At 32.1% G+C, this 21227-nt stretch overlaps 1 protein-coding gene and 1 long non-coding RNA gene across 2 annotated transcripts in view; both read right to left on the bottom strand.

The window, feature by feature from the left end:
* LOC143053755 (uncharacterized) overlaps positions 1-21227 on the bottom strand; it is a 213666-nt gene that overhangs the window by 64121 nt on the left and 128318 nt on the right. The window lies entirely within an intron of this gene.
* On the bottom strand, positions 12578-19897 carry LOC143054723 (uncharacterized). Its single transcript, XR_012971804.1, has 3 exons — positions 19492-19897; positions 18070-18140; positions 12578-14468 (listed from the first exon to the last, which is right to left on the bottom strand). It is a non-coding gene; the product is annotated as an uncharacterized LOC143054723 (long non-coding RNA).

Below are 21227 nucleotides of genomic sequence, written 5' to 3'. Positions count from 1 at the left end.
GCGATCAATAGATGATACCTGGCCACCCTGAGTTATTTGTTCTATTTTTAAAACATGTAACTGTACAACAGGGTTGCATTCAAAATCGTAGCGGCTACTTAGTGCTACATAGATTTTTGTCTACTGAACGAGTAGCTAGCCTAGCTGCTATCAATATCTATGTTGCAGCTAGGCTAGCTACACGTTCAATAGTCATAAATCTGCGTATCCCTAAGTAGCCACTACGATATTGAACGCAACCCTGGACCTGTACAAACCCAAATCCGGGATGACGTAATTGAATCTGATTTGCTAAGATAGAATAGGGATGAAGGGATTTTCCACTATCTATTTTGGAAACGCCAAGAATTTTTTGTTACTAGTCCGTCGGGCATATTGGGTTAAAAGTTTAGATTGCCCGAGGCGTAAATGCTCTAGTCCCAATACTCCCAGAAATGGGTAATACTGGGCAATATGATTTTTTAAGCTTATTTCAACAATAAATAGTAAAGACTTGTTGTAGTTTCATAGTATTATAGCTAAATATATACATTTTATACAGATAACCATTGAGAGTCATTTAAAAAATTCAATTTCATTCTCTTCTCTATTTAAATTTCATGTACAATGTAGCATGTGTAGGCAAAACACAAGATTTACACATTTTAGGATTCTTTATTAATTTGATTTCCAAGCATTGTTTCAATAATCTAAACATTTTATTGCAGTGTTTATGTGGATTGTAAATTAAATTGCTATATATGCAATCATGATTGCTAAATAAACATCCTACAGGGTCTTGTCATTAACTCGTTATAGAAATGAAAAGGCTGATTATTGTTATATAAACATATCTATGTTATAATCGGCGTTTTGCATTTGCGCCGATCTGCATTTCATTTGCGCCGATTTTTTCTTTCATTTGCGCCGATTTTTGTTTTCATTTGCGCCGATTTTTTTACAGGTAAATTACAGGTTAATTACAGGTGAATAGATATAAGAAGATGTGGTATGAGTGCAAATGAGACAACTCTCCATCCAAGTCATGTTTTTTTTATATTTATCATTATAGACCTCTTCCGTCATCCAGTTGTACACTATATTTACATACTTTAAAATCAAGAAGTAAAAACCTTAGAGAAAAACACTCTGGTTTATACTAAAATGACTTTTTAAAATCTATTTACAGCATTCAAATCCATAAAAACGGAAGACATTAAAATCATAAATCTGTTCTTGCTGAGTATATCTAATATGTTCCTTTCATGTGATTTCGTCTCTTCTATATTTGTTGTAATTGTCAATTTTATAACGTAATCCATCTTTTCTTTGTCTTGCTAACGTACTTATGTGTGTGGCCGTTGATAGCACAAAAAGGCATTAACTTACCTGTAAATCCAATTAGGAGCAAAAATAAAATCGGCGCAAATGAAAAAATGAAATCGGCGCAAATGAAAGAATGAAAATTTTAAAAATCGGCGCAAATGTCATACGCCCGTTATAATACATGTAATATGAATAATTACTTGTCTTATTAATTAGTTATGTACATGATGTACATTTGTACATATAAATTATTTCAAAGTAATTTTTATTACATGTCATTTGTCAATTCTTTATATACATGTAGTTGAAAACAAAAATCTCAGAGTTTTTTAATTGCATTATCAATTCCAATTCACCCCTCAAGTTAATACCAAATTGGGTTTTTCACCACCAAGCTCCTTAATGTATTGGGTTTTTTCATCAACACAATATTGAATATTTAGGCAATATCAACCCAAGATTTTTTTCCATCTTAAATATGTCATGTTGTATGTTTCTTTCTTTGTTTAGCTGTTTTATTTGGTTTAGGGTTAGGGTTAGGATTATTTGCTAGCTGTTTTATTTGGTTTATTCACTGAGGAGCAATTATAGTTTTAATTTGTGTCCCGTTTCAAACCTTCTGCCAGTTTTGTATTTTCTCACAAAAACGGATATGTGTATTCACAGGCACTCGTCTTATACCTTTATATAATAAATTCTGAGACCAGTGCCTGTGCGTGTATTCATTAATTAACTGTAAAATGAAGAAAAAAAAATACTATATAAACTCTAATTATACTTGGAATGTTTTTGTTTTATTCAATTTACATAAATCTGGGTTTAGTTGTCTTTTATTAGAACTTTTGGTTTCTGATGCTTTATCATGTCATAATTGATTTGGTCATTTCACTTTTTCCAACTGATTTCGTTTTTGGCGAAACCCCGTGTTAATTAGCAATGTTCTCATTAGTACGCACACACGCCCGTGCGTTCGATGGACGCTTCCTAGTCTTGTAATCATCATAACTTTCCCTCAGCTTTTCAAAAGAAGCAGAAAACATGCTTCTATTCAATATTTTTACCGGACATTCACTTTCGTTTTAATTCAATGTATGTTATGATAAATCCCGAGCAATGCGAAAAAAATATGACTACATGACACACGCTAATTCGATAAACACAGAGAAGATCGAAATGTTTTCAAAAACACATGTACCTATTGAACAAGGGAAAACTCTAACAGGACCCATTGTAGCTGCTTGATGCATGGATCTATTTCTAGAACGAAAGGAAATTTCCAATTATAAATATTATAAAAATAGATTTACCCGACGACTGTAAACAGATAAGAGTAAATAACGCAAACGGTAACCAATAAAAGGGTTGCATTGAGAACTCATGGTTTTGGCATATAATTGGGTTTTCCTTTGAATTAATTGGGTTATTGAACCCTGCAATGGGCAATTGCATTGGTTTTTTTTATTATTTGTATTGCGTGATCACGCAAATACGAAGCTTATCTGGAGCTCTGTTTATATATATGGACCATAATTTGGTATTCGGCCTTTGGTTTCTTTTTGTATCCTTTTTTATAAGTTCTAAAACTTCAACTTTTATTCTGTGGGTTGTGTTGGTGTTAGAATAGTTTTAATGGAACAATTGAGTTTTTCAAGAAAAAAATAATACATTTTGATTCACCGTTTACATGACAGGAAACCAAACAGGAAACCAATCTTTATTTTCTTTATTTTGTACAATATATTTCAAAAGACATAAATGAACACCATTACTAGTGTTACTTGCTTCATGTTAATATTTAAAATTAATTTTCAATGTTTAATTAAAGTTTTATTTAAACGCGACAGGAAACCATAAGAAACCGAAAGCATTTTTTTAGTTTTATTTTATTGCAAAATCTGCTTAAAATAGTCTGAACAGTATACTTTTTCTTAAAATCCATCTTAAATGTAACAGTATTATAAAACTCCTAAATATGTGCTTGTTTTGAAAACAATTAGTACAATTTATTCAGAAATTTCCATATTTTCTTCATTGATACAGGATACCATAATCGTTGTATCTTGATGTTTTAGCCAAAAAAATGTATTTATATTTGGTTTTGAAATTCCAGTTATATACAATTTATTCCAAATCATTGGCAATGTAAAATTCTTTAAATCCAGTAAAGAAAAAAACTTTTAACTTGGAATTAAAATCTTTAAAATAGGCACCATGTGATATTTGTGACCTGTACACCATCTACATGGTTTCCACATTTTAACCTACTTTAGTGGGCTAAAATCAATAAAGTACTTCCTTTCAAGTCATGCATGGAAAAGTTTACTTCTCCTTTGACAAGTTTATTGCGTTTCTGAAAAGTGTTTGCAGAACATGAATAAAAAAAAATAATTAAAAATTGTGACAAAGATACCAACTTTCTACACTCCAAGTGTAATGGTATATTAACATGTATTTTTTATTAAGTTATCTTTATTCACCTAAAATATCCAGTAATATTTACTGCTGAAGCAAAATCAATCCAACGAGCATCGGCACAATGATAAGAGACGTAATGTCGATTGAATTTTCCAAGGACCCTTTACATCGTTATCAGGAAACAAAGTGTGTCATAACGTCTGTCAAATCTGAAATCGATTTTGTCAAGTCATTGGGCATTTATTTTCACACAAGATCGTATGTAACATTATGCACATAGGAAAACAATAGACCCCTGGTGCAATCTCTTTGAAAATTGTATTTTCCTTTTTTAAACAAGACGAAACAAGTCTACAGATTATGTTTGCTAACATCCCGTTGGAAACAAAAACAATGTTTAGACCTAGTATTTCATACATCCGGCCGTAAGGGCGTGATCACATGTTAGTCACATGTTTCACGTATGACCGGAAATGATTAGAACTTAACGACAAAAACAATTTTAATAAAAAAAGGAAATAACTGGACTTCTGTTTCGTTTGAAATGTAACGCATAACGATAACGTCATTTTCTGACTTAATTATTACGAAGAACAAAACTAGAATGTAAATCATCTCTGATTTACCTGTTTGAACATCTCGCGAGAGTTCATATTTGCATATTGTTATAAAGAATTCTATTACAACAAAGCAGATTACATCATCTAAAATTTGCGTTACAAAATTGGAAACCAAAGTAACGCTAGTGTTCTTACACCTGCTACAGAAATACTTATAGTTCTCGGCATTTTCTTCTGACTATTCTTATTGGTCGATGTTCTTTATTATTTGAAAGCAAAAGTTACGAATTTGCCGGTGACGATTATCTATAAATCAGTCAGCGTTATGCACTTCGGAAGCGAAAAGTAACGCGAGAAACGACACAAAAATACTGTTGTATAATCTTTGAAATTTGTTAATTTCAATTTTTTTCTAGGGAAGAGTAGCATACACTTGTATGTTGATAAAAATAAAGGCATCTTTAGATGTAGTTACAACTTTTCTTACAGTAATACACATTTTTATCACTTTTCTATCGTTATAGGAAACGAGCCCAATAGCAAATTATGGTCCATATATATCTTAAATGTATTGCATTTGTGTTTGATAAATGAATCCTCTTTAAAATTCAGGCCAGTATTCTATATTACCCAGTATTACCCAGTAAAACCCAATAAAACCCGGGTTTTCCCAGTATTTCCCACTGGGCTGGGCAATACTCAGAAAACCCAGGTTTTAGCCAACCCTGAGGGGCCCTTGGCCCATAGGGAAAAAACCCTTCCAGATCACTGATTATATCTGAAAAAAGTTAGGGTAGGTACATGTAGGTAGGGATTTTTTTTTATTTTATGGTTTTTTTTTACATTGAGTCTATGGGAGCAACATTCTGACTTTAACAGTGCTTAATGAAAAATGACAATAAAATCTTTGGGCTTAAATTAAAATATTGTTTGTTTGCCCTTTACCCACCGACCCTATAAATTCGTTCCGCCTGAAAATCTTTTATTTGTGTTTACCAGCAAGATTTTATTTTATTTTATTTTTTGTTCCTTCCAAAAACCTTATATGTATTTCCCGCTCAAAACTTTTTTACTGGAATTCTCAGGTTTTATCTTTCCTGTATAAGGTCTAGTCCGTTTGGTATCACATGAGCGTTTGACATGAATGAACACTTGCATAATTTTGGAGTTTCAAAGCATCTGTTTGAAATCGATGTTGAAAGCTTTGAAATCATGATTTAACGAACGTTACTCTGTGTCTTTATACATGAAGAGCAGGGTTCATTCAAAAAAAGTTTGTCCAATACTAAATTATCAACGTGTGTACAAAATATTTTGTAAACAGACTTTGTATCCTATGTAGGGATGGCCTTTGGTGGTCCGTAGATTAGGATTATTATGTTAATGATGCCTTCGACCAGCATTGATATATTCTGATTTATATCTGACATGAACCAAAGGTCTGTAAAGGGGAGAATATTTGGCAGTAAAATCGCCAAGTTTTTCCATACAGATCATTTATAAATGCGGTGTAAAATACAGTACGTGACAATTGAGTTTCAAGTCTTGTAGCATTTTTATTTGAAACACAGGCACACACAAAAATTTAAACTCTAGGGACTTTTTCTACTAGTAATGTACTGGACATATTTTACCAGAACAAAGTTATCTCTTACCTGCTTACAGAAAAACTTTAGGTCTAGGTAAGCGTTCAAGGTACATAGTACTATTAGTGCAAGTTAAAATTCTTAAAAATTCCAGGAATGTAAACGTTTAAAATATGCCGCACAGCCCTATATTTTGAAATTTGAAAAAAATTGTATTGCATATGAATTAACTTCACATTCTACATGATATTTTTTTTTCAAAACTTGGGACTATATATTATACTAATAGTCCTAGAAACTTATTAGCAAAAGCATACTTAAACTAAAGCAATACAGACAAAAATGACATCATGCAGATTTTGTATAGATATAAAATAAAATATTATACCTACCTGCCTACCCATGACAAAAAATGTACCGAGCTAAGTTATTTTTTGGGAAAGAAAAATAAAATATTTTACCTACCTACCTACCCTGTTTCAAAACATAGGGTCGGAAAAGGGCAAACAAACAATATTTTAATTTAGGCCTTAGGGTAGGCTGTTTTTAAGCCGAAAAAGTAGGGACAGTAGGGTTACTGGAACCACACATATATTTTTATTTGGCCATGTTGGCCTAAGAAACATGGATAATTAGTAATTCACTTGCAAGTAAATGAGTCGACCTCTTTAAATTCGTATTCATGTGAACTTCAATTTAACCACAGCTAGAGACTGACAACGCATGCATTGTACGTGTACTGGTTATTTAAAGAAAAAGAAAGTCAACAATGAAAGTGAAACTACGGTAAATAATTTGATAACTAATTCGATGCACATAAAATCATTCTTATACGGTTAAAAACAATGAGAAACATCTATTTTTAATCTATAAACTAAAACAAAACAGACCTATAAAAATCAAATTTCACGTGTTGGTTTAATCTAGTCATATCTTTATTAATGTTTACATCTCTTATTTGGTCATCTGAGGTCAAATCGATAGGTAATTAGATGGCGTCTGGACTAAAATACACATGAAACATATCTATTTATTATCCGACTACCCCTTGCTCTGTAAACTGTTAATTTTAGACTTTTGATAGTTTGGATAAATGTTTTACATTGTTATAAATCAAATATGAGAATTTGAGTCAAATCGGTGACCATGAATTTGACAGCTAGTGCCCCTTTAATCTGAAACTCCCACTTTCATTTTCTATGTTCAGTGGACCGTGAAATTGGGGTAAAAAGTCTAATTTGGCTTTTAAATTATAAAGCTCATATCATAAGCAACAAGTGTACTAAGTTTCAAGTTGATTGGACTTCAGCTTCATCAAAAACTACCTTGACCAAAAACTTTAACCTGAAACTCCCACTTTCATTTCTACATGTATGTTCAGTGGACCGTGAAATTGGGGTCAAAAGTCTAATTTGGCTTTAAAATAAGAAAGATCATATCATATTGCTTAAAGCAACAAGTGTACTAAGTTTCAAGTTGATTGGACTTCAGCTTGATCAAAAACTTCCTTGACCAAAAACTTTAACCTGAACAGCTTAACGGACGCAGACAAATGAACGGACGTCAAATGAACGAACAAACGCACCCACAGATAAGAAAACATAACAGTGGCGGATCCAGCGGCGTTCCGGGGGTTTGAACCCCCTTTTTTTTGACCGATCAATGCATTTGAATGGGAGCATATAGTTGAACCCCCCTTTTTTTACTCTGTGTTGGGGAACCCTTATTTTAAAATGGCTGGATCCGCCACTGCATAATGCCCCTCTACTATCGTAGGTGAGATAGAGCATAAAAATACACTATCAAAAGGACGATTAAATAAAGCTTCCGAACTTATTCAATACAAAACCTTTGATGCGAACATGTGGGGTGCGAATGAGAGCGAACGTGAATATTTGGGCGAACGGACCCGGATAGGAACCAAGACAACATGGGTCAACTTTATCATAATGTACGTCCGTCCTTTATCTTAATTAAAATCTCTGTGTTCTCACAATACCTTGATATATCTTTGACTAGGTTTTTTCCAAAATCGTATGTTTCAATTTTTCTTTCACAGGAAACATATTTTTGTCAGGGGCGCGAAATGGATGCGTATAATATACGGGAAGGTCTAAAACGCGGAAGTTGAAAACGCGGAAGTGAAAAGTGGGTGTATTATAACTAATATCTCTGGAACCGATAAAGCTAAATTAATAAATAAAACTGATTTTGAAAGTTAATGTATTAGACTATCATATAAAATTAAAACATTATATATTTAAATATGCTTTTTTACCGAAAAGTTGACCGGAAGTCTTTCTTAGCGTGACTCTGGCAACACATTTTTGAACACTAAAATTTAAATTCACGAAAGAGCATATAACACGTCAAAATCTGTAAACTAATTCTTAAGGTAAAGAAAATTTAATGACAAATAATATGATATAAAGAAAAATATAATATACAACTCGTTTCAGGTGTTGTTTCTCCGGACAATCTGAAGTCAGATGAGTTTTTTTTTCTCGCACGGAACCAATCACTTTCAGTTTTGAATCCGGTTCCTTACCTGGAAGAAGAAGAGGTTGTCGTTGCAGTGGCGGACCCAGGCCTGAGGAGACGTCTAGAGCGTACAATCTCTCCCTTACCTGGAAGAAGAAGAGGTTGTCGTTGCAGTGGCGGACCCAGGCCTGAGGAGACGTCTAGAGCGTACAAGTTAATCTCTCCTTTACCTGGAAGAACAAGAGGTTGTAGTTGCAGTGGCGGACCCAGGCCTGAGGAGACGTCTAGAGCGTACAATCTCTCCCTTACCTGGAAGAAGAAGAGGTTGCCGTTGCAGTGGCGGACCCAGGCCTGAGGAGACGTCTAGAGCGTACAATCTCTCCCTTACCTGGAAGAAGAAGAGGTTGTAGTTGCAGTGGCGGACCCAGGCCTGAGGAGACGTCTAGAGCGTACAATCTCTCCCTTACCTGGAAAAAGAAGAGGTTGTAGTTGCAGTGGCGGACCCAGCTAGGCCTGAGGAGACGTCTAGAGCGTACAATCTCTCCCTTACCTGGAAGAAGAAGAGGTTGCCGTTGCAGTGGCGGACCCAGGCCTGAGGAGACGTCTAGAGCGTACAATCTCTCCCTTACCTGGAAGAAGAAGAGGCTGTAGTTGCAGTGGCGGTCCCAGGCCTGAGGAGACGTCTAGAGCGTACAATCTCTCCCTTACCTGGAAGAAGAAGAGGTTGCCGTTGCAGTGGCGGACCCAGGCCTGAGGAGACGTCTAGAGCGTATTGATGTTGAACTTTACACAATCTCTCCCTTACCTGGAAGAAGAAGAAGTTGTAGTTGCAGTGGCGGACCCAGGCCTGAGAAGACGTCTAGATCAGTTGATCATCTTCATCCGTGATACATGTTGTTCCCATCGCAGACAAAACCCAAAACAATATAGTTTTTGTTTGCATATCAACTTTTCTAAACTGTTTCATAAGTGTGTAAGGTATTGACAACATCTTTTTCAATGACATTTTACGAAAACGAAAACCCTGGACATGGCCCTTTTATAGTCCTTTCGGAATTTCAACAGGATGCAGAATTTGTACTGTAATGTAATGTACTTCATACTTACATAACATACTATACTTTTTTGCAAAACAAATTTAATCTGGTAAAGTTGACCTTAGATGATTTTTTTAGATTCCTTTTCGTTATATAGCTCCTCAAGTATTAAGTAAATAGTACAAAAAATAAAGGCAACAGTAGTATACCGGTGTTCAAAAGTCATAAATCGATTGAGAGAAAACAAATCCGAGGGAAACACATCAACTATAGGAGGAAAACAAAGGAACGACAGGAACACTGAAGTGCAACAAAACAAACTCCAACATACATAGAAACGAACTATTTGATAACAACTGCCATATTCCTGACTTGGTATAGGACATTTCATGAACTGTCTTCCAAAGTTTTGGGGTTGAGTGTACCTGGTCAAGCTAAATCAAGAAAAGCGCTTCGAATGTACCAGATTTATAAAAACTCATTACCATTTACTGGGTCTGCTTATGACTCTACAAAGCAACTCTCCAAATTAGTGACATATGCTCTTCGAATTCGTACTTTATTTTGCCTTTTTAACTTTTTTTTATTCGAGTGTCACTGATGAGTTTTTTGTAGGCCTCAATGCACGTCTAGGGCGAATACAACATTTCAATCCTGGTATCTATGATGAGTTTCTTTTACGATCAGGAAATATAATCTAGCTTCAGAATTACAGATACATATTTATGTTATTATCTTCTTTTACTTGGTTTGCTGCACACTGTCATCTGTCTGCAGGAATATCAACATACATGGACATTTTGTTATGGAAATATTCGAATGAGATGATTTTAAATATAGAAATGGCAAAACGTAAATGTACAACCTGAAAAATTAATCTTTTAAAATGCCTTGTTTTTCTAATGTACAATGCTTATCTTAATATCAATCAAAAACCAATGATATTGTGTAGCTAGAAATATGCAATTAAAATAAACAGTTTTCTCTGAAGGTTCACTTTAATCTGTTAAATGTGTGTATTCATTCTTTGTGAAAATCTATCTAATAAGATACATATATTTATTATGATATGAATTTGCCTTTGAGTTCTGCATTTTTGTTATAATTTTTAGAACAAATAGCTTGTAGTTGAAGCAATGAAGCAGTAGCAATAAAAACATTATGATAACACAAGGAATTAAAAACTTGTCGCTGAATATTGGATTAAGTGAATTTTCATCTTATGAATATAAATGGGAAATGTATCTTCCTCATTTGTATAGATATTTCGACTTTGGAAAAGATAAATATTTACAAGACATAACCACCGTCGGGACGATTACGTGCTATGTATCGATGATATTTAACTTTTTCGTGTTTATTATACTGTGGCGTAAATCTCTATTCTTGCCCGCTTCGATTATTATGCAATGTCTATCAGTGGCTGATTTTCTGACAGCATTTTCATCGTATGGTCTAGAACCAGTTTTTCAGGCACAAATGGATTGTACAGGACATCATTTTAAGAATATAACACAATTTGTACACATCTGTGGTTTAACATACCCGTACTGTACAGTTGCCACACATCTGTCAATATTATCCGTCACATTCCATACCATATCGTACATGTTGACAACATGCCTTGGAATACAGAAGGTTCAATTTGGTTTCCAATTTGGACGAAATTTCAACTGACAAATAGAAAATCCTTCATTTGTTGTGTTGCGTGTTTTTTGCTTCCTATGACCATCAGTTTTCCTCGTCACTTTGCTATGAAATTGGAGTCTGTAAAGTTTGATTGGTGCAAGATTATTGCCAATGATTTAGTTTTAGAATACTCCACGCTATATTACCTAATGATTCAGACCGTTTTGGTCATATGTTGCTGTCTTGTTATGCTGATGTCGACAGTATTCATCACCTTTAAATTATTCACTAACAATTTTAGTGCCCGGATAACTCAACAAAGAGCACAGGAAAGACGGTCGATTATAATGGTGGTCATTGTCCTGGTTGTATTTCTAATATCAGAGGTTCCAAAAGTAACAGCATACTTATTGTTTTGTGTGAGGTATATTGTTAGTAACTTTCAATTACATTGTGATTTTTCTTATTTAGTCGTATTGGTTGTCACAAAGTATGAACAAGGTTTGGCAGAATTGTTGACAATAAGTATAAGCGATAAAAAAATGTCGTTCTGGGAAAGCTTTGAATATTATTCATATGTCATTGAGTGTATGAAATTGTTAACCATAGTAGGATGTTTATCTAACTTTTTAATATATATTATCATAAGTAAAAAGATGAGAGCAGAATTGTCATGCATTTTTGGCAAATCAACATGTCGTTAAAACGTGTTCAATTTAAATAAGCATTAACCGTTAAAAATATCAGTGTTTGAAATCAGTCTTATGACAATGTAGAGGAATCAGAAAGTACAAACGTTCAAAAGAAATTCAGAAAAATAACAGTTTCTTTTCAAATTTGAAACTGCCAGGCACAGAATATACAATGTACCATTTAAAGTTTCTTTCCTTTTTATCATACTACAACTAAAACTGGTGTTTTCCTTGTTGACATATTTGTTAGTTTTTTGTTGATTAAGATTATAACACAATGTTGACTGTTGTACCCCCTTTTTTACATTTTTAACTATTATGTCTGTTTATTTTGTTCACACATTGTTTTCAATATAATGAAATTTTATGCAAATGTCATACAAGTGAGAGGTTTAGCTAGCCACCGTTTTCTACATAATAAAATTCCTGTACCAAGTCAGGAATATTTCAGTTGTTTTCCATTCGTTTGATGTGGTTGAGCTTTTGATTTTGCCATTTTGAATTTTCCTTGGAAGTCGCTATTTTTGTTTTTTTAACTTTGTATTTGTTTTTAAATAAAAAATACATTTATACCGGAGAACCTTATTGTTTACTTACTCTTAACAAAAAAAAAAACCACACACACATTAAATGGACATCTATGAGAAAACCATGCAGATGGTGCTCCATGCAAAGTTGTTTGATTTTGATGAAACTTTGCTGACATGTTCAGGTTGACCTGATATGAAAGTCATGCAAGTTTGAAGCCCTTACACTGCTGGTAACCATGGCAATGATAGGGATTTAGGGTATTTTCGAGTTTATTTATAGATGCATTTACTGAAATGCATAGATTTCATAAATTTCTCAAATAGAAATAAATACTATAATACTTCTGAGTGTTTAAATACTTTAATAGCACAGATAGGATGTGTATGAAGTATAAATCACATAATTTTATTAAACATAATGATATATATAGAAAATAAGGGTGTGGCAAAACACATAAAATGATAAAAAATATGGCCTTTTCATCAAATCACACTAAAACAGACACTACAGCCCAAAAGTCGCTTCAATTTACCCTAAATTTCAGAAATGCTTTGCATTTTCTTTGGTTCAAAATATTTTGAAGGGATTTCGGTTGCAAATTAATTTTATAGATTTTATTGATCATTTAGATAGCCTCCCCCCCCCCTTTTTTGTATTTTCGCAATAAATTGAGGAGTGTCTCATATTTTAATGAAACCAAGCATTCAAAAATAAATACTTGAATTATACAGATTGTAACATGCAATATAGGTAAATCAAATAGAAAATTGGATTTTTGTGTCACAAGCAATAGTAAGCATTAGGCTTAAAAAAGGGGGGGGGGCTGCCAAAGATAATTTTTTTGGGGTATTTTTTTTTATTCCAAATTCCTTTAGTTCACTTGTCCCTATTACTTTAAAGAGTAAAATCCATTCATTTTCTTCCTAGTAATCCCATTTTTGGTTAATGCAGCTTGCTAATTACTAAAGTTGTATTCTGGTTACTGAAAAATGATATGAAATTCAATGTCAAGTTCATCATATTGAAAAATCTAAAGTATTGACATTCAGAAGTTGTGTCTGACAGGTAAACAAAATTAAGACACGTTGCAACCCTTTACTTGCATGCTGGTTACCATATAAGATCATGAGTACCTGAGACAGTGTGGATAAAACCTGAATTTCTATTGTACAAAGGGAGATAATCCAATAAAAATGCTGATTTTTAAAACCTTAAAATTGCAGGTACATATTAATTTAAACTAACATACACTTCAACAATTTAATAAAATATAAACATATCTCTATTTGGTTATCTGGAGAGAGCGTTAATAGTGCATTTGAGCATATACTATTGGTTTGCTTTTGTTGTAGTACTTTCTAAAATTCTCCTAAAAAAATGTCTAAATTTATAAATTCTCTTTTAGCATTGATAAATTTTTAAATATTTCGATCTGTATAAATGATCATAAATGTTATTATTTTTTATAGCATTTGTATTATATTTAACAATCAATGAAGATGATACAATAACACTAAATGGTGCTTACATGCAAGAATAAGATTATTATAAACATACATAAAAGTTAATTCGAATTGACTTAGCAGCACAAGACAATTGTTGCATAAGGTATGGAATTTAGGGAAGTATTGAATTGTTTCCATACTATCTTATAAGAATTTATATACATGTAACTACATGAACTATGAAAGGTAATTTACTAATAATTCAATCAATAAAACTAGTTAGTCAATCTAAGAAATAATTTCTGACAAATGAAAATATTATTATGTTTATCAAATGGCCAAGTACATTCGTAATCTTCTTTTAATATTGTCTTCAATACTGATGACCTTTTAATACAGAAGTAATTTTACACTTCTTATTCCCTGATGAGAAAGCCTTGCTGATGGTGAGACAGTGAGAACATTCTATTTCCTAGCAAATATCTCTCTCTTCTCATTTGTGTTGCAACTGTGTGTTGACTTGGTGGTTTTCAAGACTTCAGCGAGATTCACATTGCCATTTTTTTCCTTTTTTTCAAAGCATATGAGTTCCATTTCAATTTATTTTTATTTGAGCTTGCAATTTTTTAACATCAAGAGGAAAATTCAAAGACAGATCAGAGCCTTATTCAAGTATCAGTAATATTATCTAAGTTTTTCTTCATCATAAACATGTTTATCAACAAAAATGTGTCTCAGCAAGCAGTCTTCTTTCATGAACTCCAGTTATTTTTGGATCACCAAATGTCTGTAAAAAATAATAAGAAAACAATTGTTATCCATTAAATGATTGAAATTTCCTAAAAAGAAATTAATTATTACCTTGGTCTTAGTGTAAAATGTTTTTCCATTATCACAACTCTGACATTCCAGTACATAGAATAAGAAATAATATATACTAGCTAAAAATGGACCTAAATTTGATTTTTTTCTTATTCCAAGCTGCAGCAAACTTAATTTTTATGAAGTTTATTTTGTAGATTTCATCTTGTATTTATGACGTTATGACAATACAAAAATAGGGAGATGAGTATTGATTGCAAATGAGACAAATATCCACAAAAGTTCAAATGAAATGAATGTAATGCCTCTGTACAACCTTCAACAATGAGAATAAAACAGCTCAAGGGTACATTCTATTACAAATGCAGAGATTGCACCTTCATCAGGTGTGGGGGGGGGGGGACACTATATAGTAGTGTTTCCTACAGGTGGTTTTGGCGTGTAATGGCGCCCTGCCGCGATTTCTCGACGCCCTGCCCTTTTTGGGGAAAAAATTTGGCGCCCTGCCCTAGTTTTGTCGAAATTCCTGACGCCATGCCTTTACGGTACTGAAAGACATATTTTATGAATACCGCTCGAGTTATTTCCCTTCAAACGTAAACAAAAGTTCACTAGGACGCCATTTTGTAATCGATTTCGTAATCAGCTGATTAGCAAACTGCAATAGACTGAATAGTGAAGAATGTAGGACAGAAAGTCACAGGACAAAAAGTCACAGACAAAAAGTCACGGACAAAAAGTCACAGGACAAAAAGTCACAATTCATTTTTTCTGTATTTTCTTTGAATAAAAAATGCTCATTTTTACAAAAACATTTTTGTATTTTTCTTGAAGTATTGTATATTACCAACTTTGTAAGCAAAATTTATCAAAAAAGTATCAAAGATGTTTAAAATTATTGTTAAGAAAACAAAATGTCAAAGTAGATTGGCACTTAAATGGCTTTATGGTGCCAAGAAATATGTCCTTTGCATGATTAAAATTAAATAAATCTTCATTATTCAAGTAAAATGATAAATATCATTAACTTTGCTAGGAATATATGTATTAAAAAGTAAATATTTCTAGATATTTCTCTAATATATTCAAACAATTGTCAAAAAAATATTTGTGACTTTTTGTCCTGTGACTTTTTGTCCTATCAAATTTGTGACTTTATGTCCTGTGACTTTTTGTCCTGTGACTTTCTGTCCGTTTACCAATAGTGAATACAGATACTAATCACGCGTCCTGATTGTATCCCCCAAGTCCCAGAAACATCGTTTTGCCTAGAAGATTAATGATATGACATTGTTTTGACAAGAAACTAAACCGGAAAACGATTTCAAAACATCGATTGCTTAGATCAATATTTTTGACAGCTGATAGATTTCTAATTTACATAATATACATTGTTTGCATGGTTGAACAAGCCAATGTACGGCGATCATGAGACATTTGTCAAAGTGAAAAGTAAAAATTCTTTGCAAACTATTTTTAAATACAAATGCTTGACTGTAGATCTACCTTAAATGAAATGAATAAAAATCCAAACTAAATTATTAAAAGCAGAATAATCCAGAAAATAAATGAATTCCTTGATGAAATGTTGTCTTTTGTTTACAAACATGTCACATGATCATTTTAGGCGGGAAAAATACTTGGGGAAAACACCTAAGTAACAGACAACTATTTCTGGCTATTTATAGACATTTAAAATAAACAGCTGATATGGTAGTGCCATGAAAGTAATAAACTTGGTGTATCTATATTAATTCAATTTGGAAAAGGGTGTAGAGGGGAAGGGGTTAATTTGTAAAGTTATTTTTTTTTTGTAATTTACTAAATTATGGTTACTAAAAATGACCAGACAAATTCTTTAAGTTAATCATTTTAAATAGTCCATTCATATTTAAAAAAAAAACCCAACCTATCACCCTGATCTTTTTTATGGAACTCTGGCTTTGGCAAACCAACATTTTTTTTCAATGTGGTCCCACATCAAGAATATGATAGACCCAGAAAGAAGTCTGTTACATGTATATATTTTGAACAATAACTATTAAGAGGTCATTAAACTAGTATTTTTTAAATGAATCCATTTTATAGAAATTGCCTGTTTATGTTAAGTAAGTGCCCTAAAATTGTTGTCTATCGCGCTTAATGTGCCCTCTGAGCTAACAATTACCCTGCCCTTTTTAAAAGCTGCAGGAAACACTATATAATAGACACTACATTCAAACTTGATTCACATGATACAGTTCAGAATTTGGATGTGATGAATTATTAGACACATCATACATGTAGGTTTCTGACACAGAATAGATGTGGTCAAAGAACTGATGATTTTGAAATTGGATTTGTGCCAATATCCAAAATCTAAAGTCTTAAAGACATGATTAAATTTATCATATCAAAGAACCCCATATATGCAATTTTTTAATGAATTTAAACAAAGTTTAAGTTTGGACCCCAATTTGAATCAACTTGAAAACTGAGCCCAAATCATAAATCTAAACATGCTAAATGCATGATAACATTTAGCATAGAAAAAAAAACCTTCAATAATATTTTAATAAACGAACAAAGGTTTTTTTGCCCCCGTGATCTTTTTTGCAATTTGAAAACGAATATTAACAATCTAAACATATAAGAAGTAGTTAACCCAAAAAAGTACAATACACCGTTTAATTTTGCATAATATCATTTTATAAAATTATTCAATTGTTTTATGAAATCAAGTTTAAATTTGGACCTTTTGACCCTTTAGCTGATATAGACCAATTTAAAAACAAGCCAAAACATTTGAAATTGGTAAAACAATAAGCATTGGAAACAAAAATATAATTAATTTTACAGCTAATTTTCTAAGGCATGTAAATCTAAGACTTCGGTTAGCTTGCATGGTTTGTTTGTATATTGTACAATTGCAATTGACATAACGTCTAATCAAATTTGAAAGTACTCCATAAAGGTTCAAATATGCCTATATTTTTTGTTTGAAGATATCAACCTTAATTACAAAGCTTGAATCAATATTTATACAAATAGAGCAAGTAAACATACCAAAGTTTTACTCTACGCGCATTAGGAAAATAGCTGTAATAATGGTAAAAGTGTTTTTTTCAAAAATGAAAAATACAAATGTAGTCTTCAGGTTTATCATAAATGCATGTATACTATAAATGAGGATCTCAGTGTCAAGCTGACAAGAACACATATTTTTTTCTAGGTTTCATTCTTATAAAGAGAACAATTCCAATGATGAGTAATGAAAATTTTGTTGTGTAAATTGTACTGATATGGCCCTTAATTGATCATAAAATGATAATTTGAGTGTTCCGTGTGTTATTTTTACTTTTTGTTTACCAGATTGAACTTTTAAAATTGAAGGGTTAATCTATTTATTGATTATTTATCATGTTTTTACAATAAAAAATGTAACTGGTCAATTTCCAATTTCTATATTATATGATTATATTTCACAAATAATGCCACAACACAGGTCTTATTTGCTGTCTATTTAGTAGTCTCTTGTTATGACTTGTTTGATTCATTTTTTTTTATCAATTATATCATATATTTACCTATATGATCTCCTATCATATCTGCTTTCATTTTAACATTATTTTTGTGCTTTTCCATCTTCAACATTAACCTGTTGATAAGAAATAAAATATTGTATATTTGTACATTTGCATGATCAGTACAGTGAGTTACATCTACATGTACATTGTACATTAAGTTGGCTTAACATAATGCATTGGTTCATTGAAAAAAAAGTTTTGTGGATATGATAATTTCTTTGTGTAAATGTCATAAATGCTATGATATCAATCACATCATCAAGTAATTTATTTCTTCAGTATTGTTATTTTGAATTTGTTTTATCTGAGTAATCTGTAATGTTATAATCTCATGTTGCCCCTTCTGGGCCCTTTAATTTGGAATACATTTGTAAGCATATTCTATTCAGATTCTATTTTCTTAACGATAGAAGTAAAGACATGTAAAAGTTCTCTTTCCATGTTTATAACTGTGATACATGACCTGCACTAAGATAATGTTAAGAAAAAGTCTCACAGTAACCAATTTTTAGAGAGAAAAAAAAACAGCTCATAGTCTGTAAACATTTTTTTGAGTTTGAGAACCATATATTGTATCAATCTAGCTGCATTGTACAATGTACAGGTAGAACTGGTAAAGGAATGAATAAAGACAGGAAATTCACAACTCTTTGGGAGCTATATTGTGACTTTAACAGTACTTAATCAAAACCTGTCACAAAAATTTTTAGGGTAGGGATAAAAATAAAGGTAGGTAAGGGTAGTGCGGTTAACACACATACTTTTTAGTTGGCATAAATGTACAGTAGTTTACGTATGTTTATGTAATTTATACGTGTTTCTTGTTTCTCCTTTTTTTTATATAGATTAGACCATTGATTTTCCTGTTCGAAGGGTATTACACTAGTAATTTAGGGGTCCTTTATCATGTTTATAGCTTGTTGTTCCGTGTGAGCCAAGGCTCTGTGTTGAAGGCCGTCCATTGACCTATAATGGTTTACTTTTACAAATTGTTATTTGGATGTATAGTTGTCTCATTGGCACTCATACCACATTTTTTTACATTGAGTCTATGGGAGCAACATTCTGACTTTAACAGTGCTTAATGAAAAATGACAATAAAATCTTTAGGGTAGGCTATTTTTAGATTTCTTGAGAGACTGAGAGAGAAAAAAGTTTTTCTATTAAAATTTAGAAGGCACACATAAATCTTTTAGTTTCAGAAGAATTTTAAATCATTACATGTATAAATGTATGTCAATGAAAATTAAATCAGTGTTTGCTTCAAGAAAATTATGTAAATACCCCTCCACCTTTTTTTTCCCCAAAGAAATAGTCTATGCTCTTTTTCCTATATTTATGTGTTGATGTGATGTTTCTACAGTAGGTCTTTTTATGGTGTCAAATTGTTTTTCTAACCACAAAAAAAATTAACAAACTTACCAGAACCAACTGAAACTGAAAGTTTTGCTTTGGAATTTCCGTTGCTAGATTTGGAAGGGTCATGAAAGGATGGCAGCAACTCATTTTGTCTTCTTGTCTACTACAATCCAACTCCTGTCCATGTTTACAGCATATGCATTTTAAAATGTGAGTCTGAAACCTAGGGCTGGACATGATAGTGATAGTCTAGCCTCATGAGTCATGTCTAGACTATCTGATCAGGATCAGACTTATCCCAGTGGCAGTGGGAATGTCTTTGCCACATGGTTTGCTATGTCTTTGTTACACTCTTTCAATAAAAATAAGTTTTTGGCTACACCATATTCATAAAAAATACCATTATTTCCTATCCTTCTGCACATTTGTTGATTTCCCTCCTTCTGTTATTGACACTAAATCTACCTTTTATTGTGAAGAGTTTTACAAAGGGAGATGATTTTAGCTATATTTTTCAGTTTTTCATCTTTTATTCAAATAAGCTTATATCAATTTACAACCAAAATCCCGTTAAGAAATACAAGTTTGTAGTGAACCATAACGTTTAACAAAATATTTTTTTCAATTTGAGTGACTTTTGAGGTTTTATGGACATTTTCAGTACAGGATGAATTCAAATTTTTAAAAAACACAATTATGTCAATAAAAATAAAAACAAAAATAAAGGTTGAAATAAGATCCAAATTACAGTTTATTTTAGTAGAAAGTCTGAATTTTAAGGCCAAACAATTTTTTTTGTCATATAATACTTTGAACTATTCAATAAAAAAAACCCAAAAATGTCCATTTTCAACAACATTTTCCAGTAAATTTGGTACTAAACTAGAATTGCCCTGTATTCACATAATTTGAGATAAATTGTCATTTTTTAACCATAGAACTATAAGATGTACTTAATACTTTACTAGGAACCCAAAATCAGCTGAAAATTCCACAACCCCTTTCATAATTTTTTTTTGATTTTGCATGGTTTTCTCGTAGACATCCATTTAAGATAAAATTGAAAAACAATTCCGTTCTTCTTTAAGCACTATAAATATAAGATTATTGGTGTTACAAAGTTTTTTTCTCCTGAAGTGACAAGGTGCTGGCGTGTTTATAAAGTTTGTTCTGTTTGGGTTTTTTTGTTTGTTTGTTTGTTGCAAAACACTTTTCTTTCATTTTGATGAAATGACCTCAATGGTCCCTTCGGTATCTTTCGCCTCTCTTTTATATATAAATCGTTTCTTTTAAATCCTGAATATAATCAGAAGTGAATAGCAAATAAATTCATAACACATAACAGTTAATTGAATGTATACAGGCCTTTAATTGTTCTCTTGACAATGATTAGCTACTTGTTATAAATGTTTGTTTTTCCAAATTGGCAGTTGATTGTTGGACATATTTCATACATTCTTTTGAATGTGTTTTTTCTTTCTTATTTACATTCCGTTTACTCATAGCTTCTTAAGAATTTTTACATTCCATATTTTCAGGTTTTTCGTATTATGCGTTCCTGATGAAAACAAATCCACAAAAACACTTCGAATCTTAATTAACTCTTTATAAATTTGGCGCGTCCGAAGAGCTATGTCATACAAATAGACAATTATGTGTTTACTAGTATCAAACTGAAGTCTTATGTTTTGATCTTTACATATGTGATCACATTTTGCGCTTTCGGCTGGTTTAATAATTTTTGGATTATGAACGTGTTCTTCGTCATTGGTCAAATTCAATTTAAGTGTTAGGTTTTG

This window comes from Mytilus galloprovincialis, chromosome 12 (assembly GCF_965363235.1).
Source record: "Mytilus galloprovincialis chromosome 12, xbMytGall1.hap1.1, whole genome shotgun sequence".
NCBI classification, from domain to species: Eukaryota; Metazoa; Mollusca; class Bivalvia; order Mytilida; family Mytilidae; genus Mytilus; species Mytilus galloprovincialis.
Note: the sequence above shows the minus strand (reverse complement) of the source record. Positions and strands in the feature narration are given on the sequence as shown.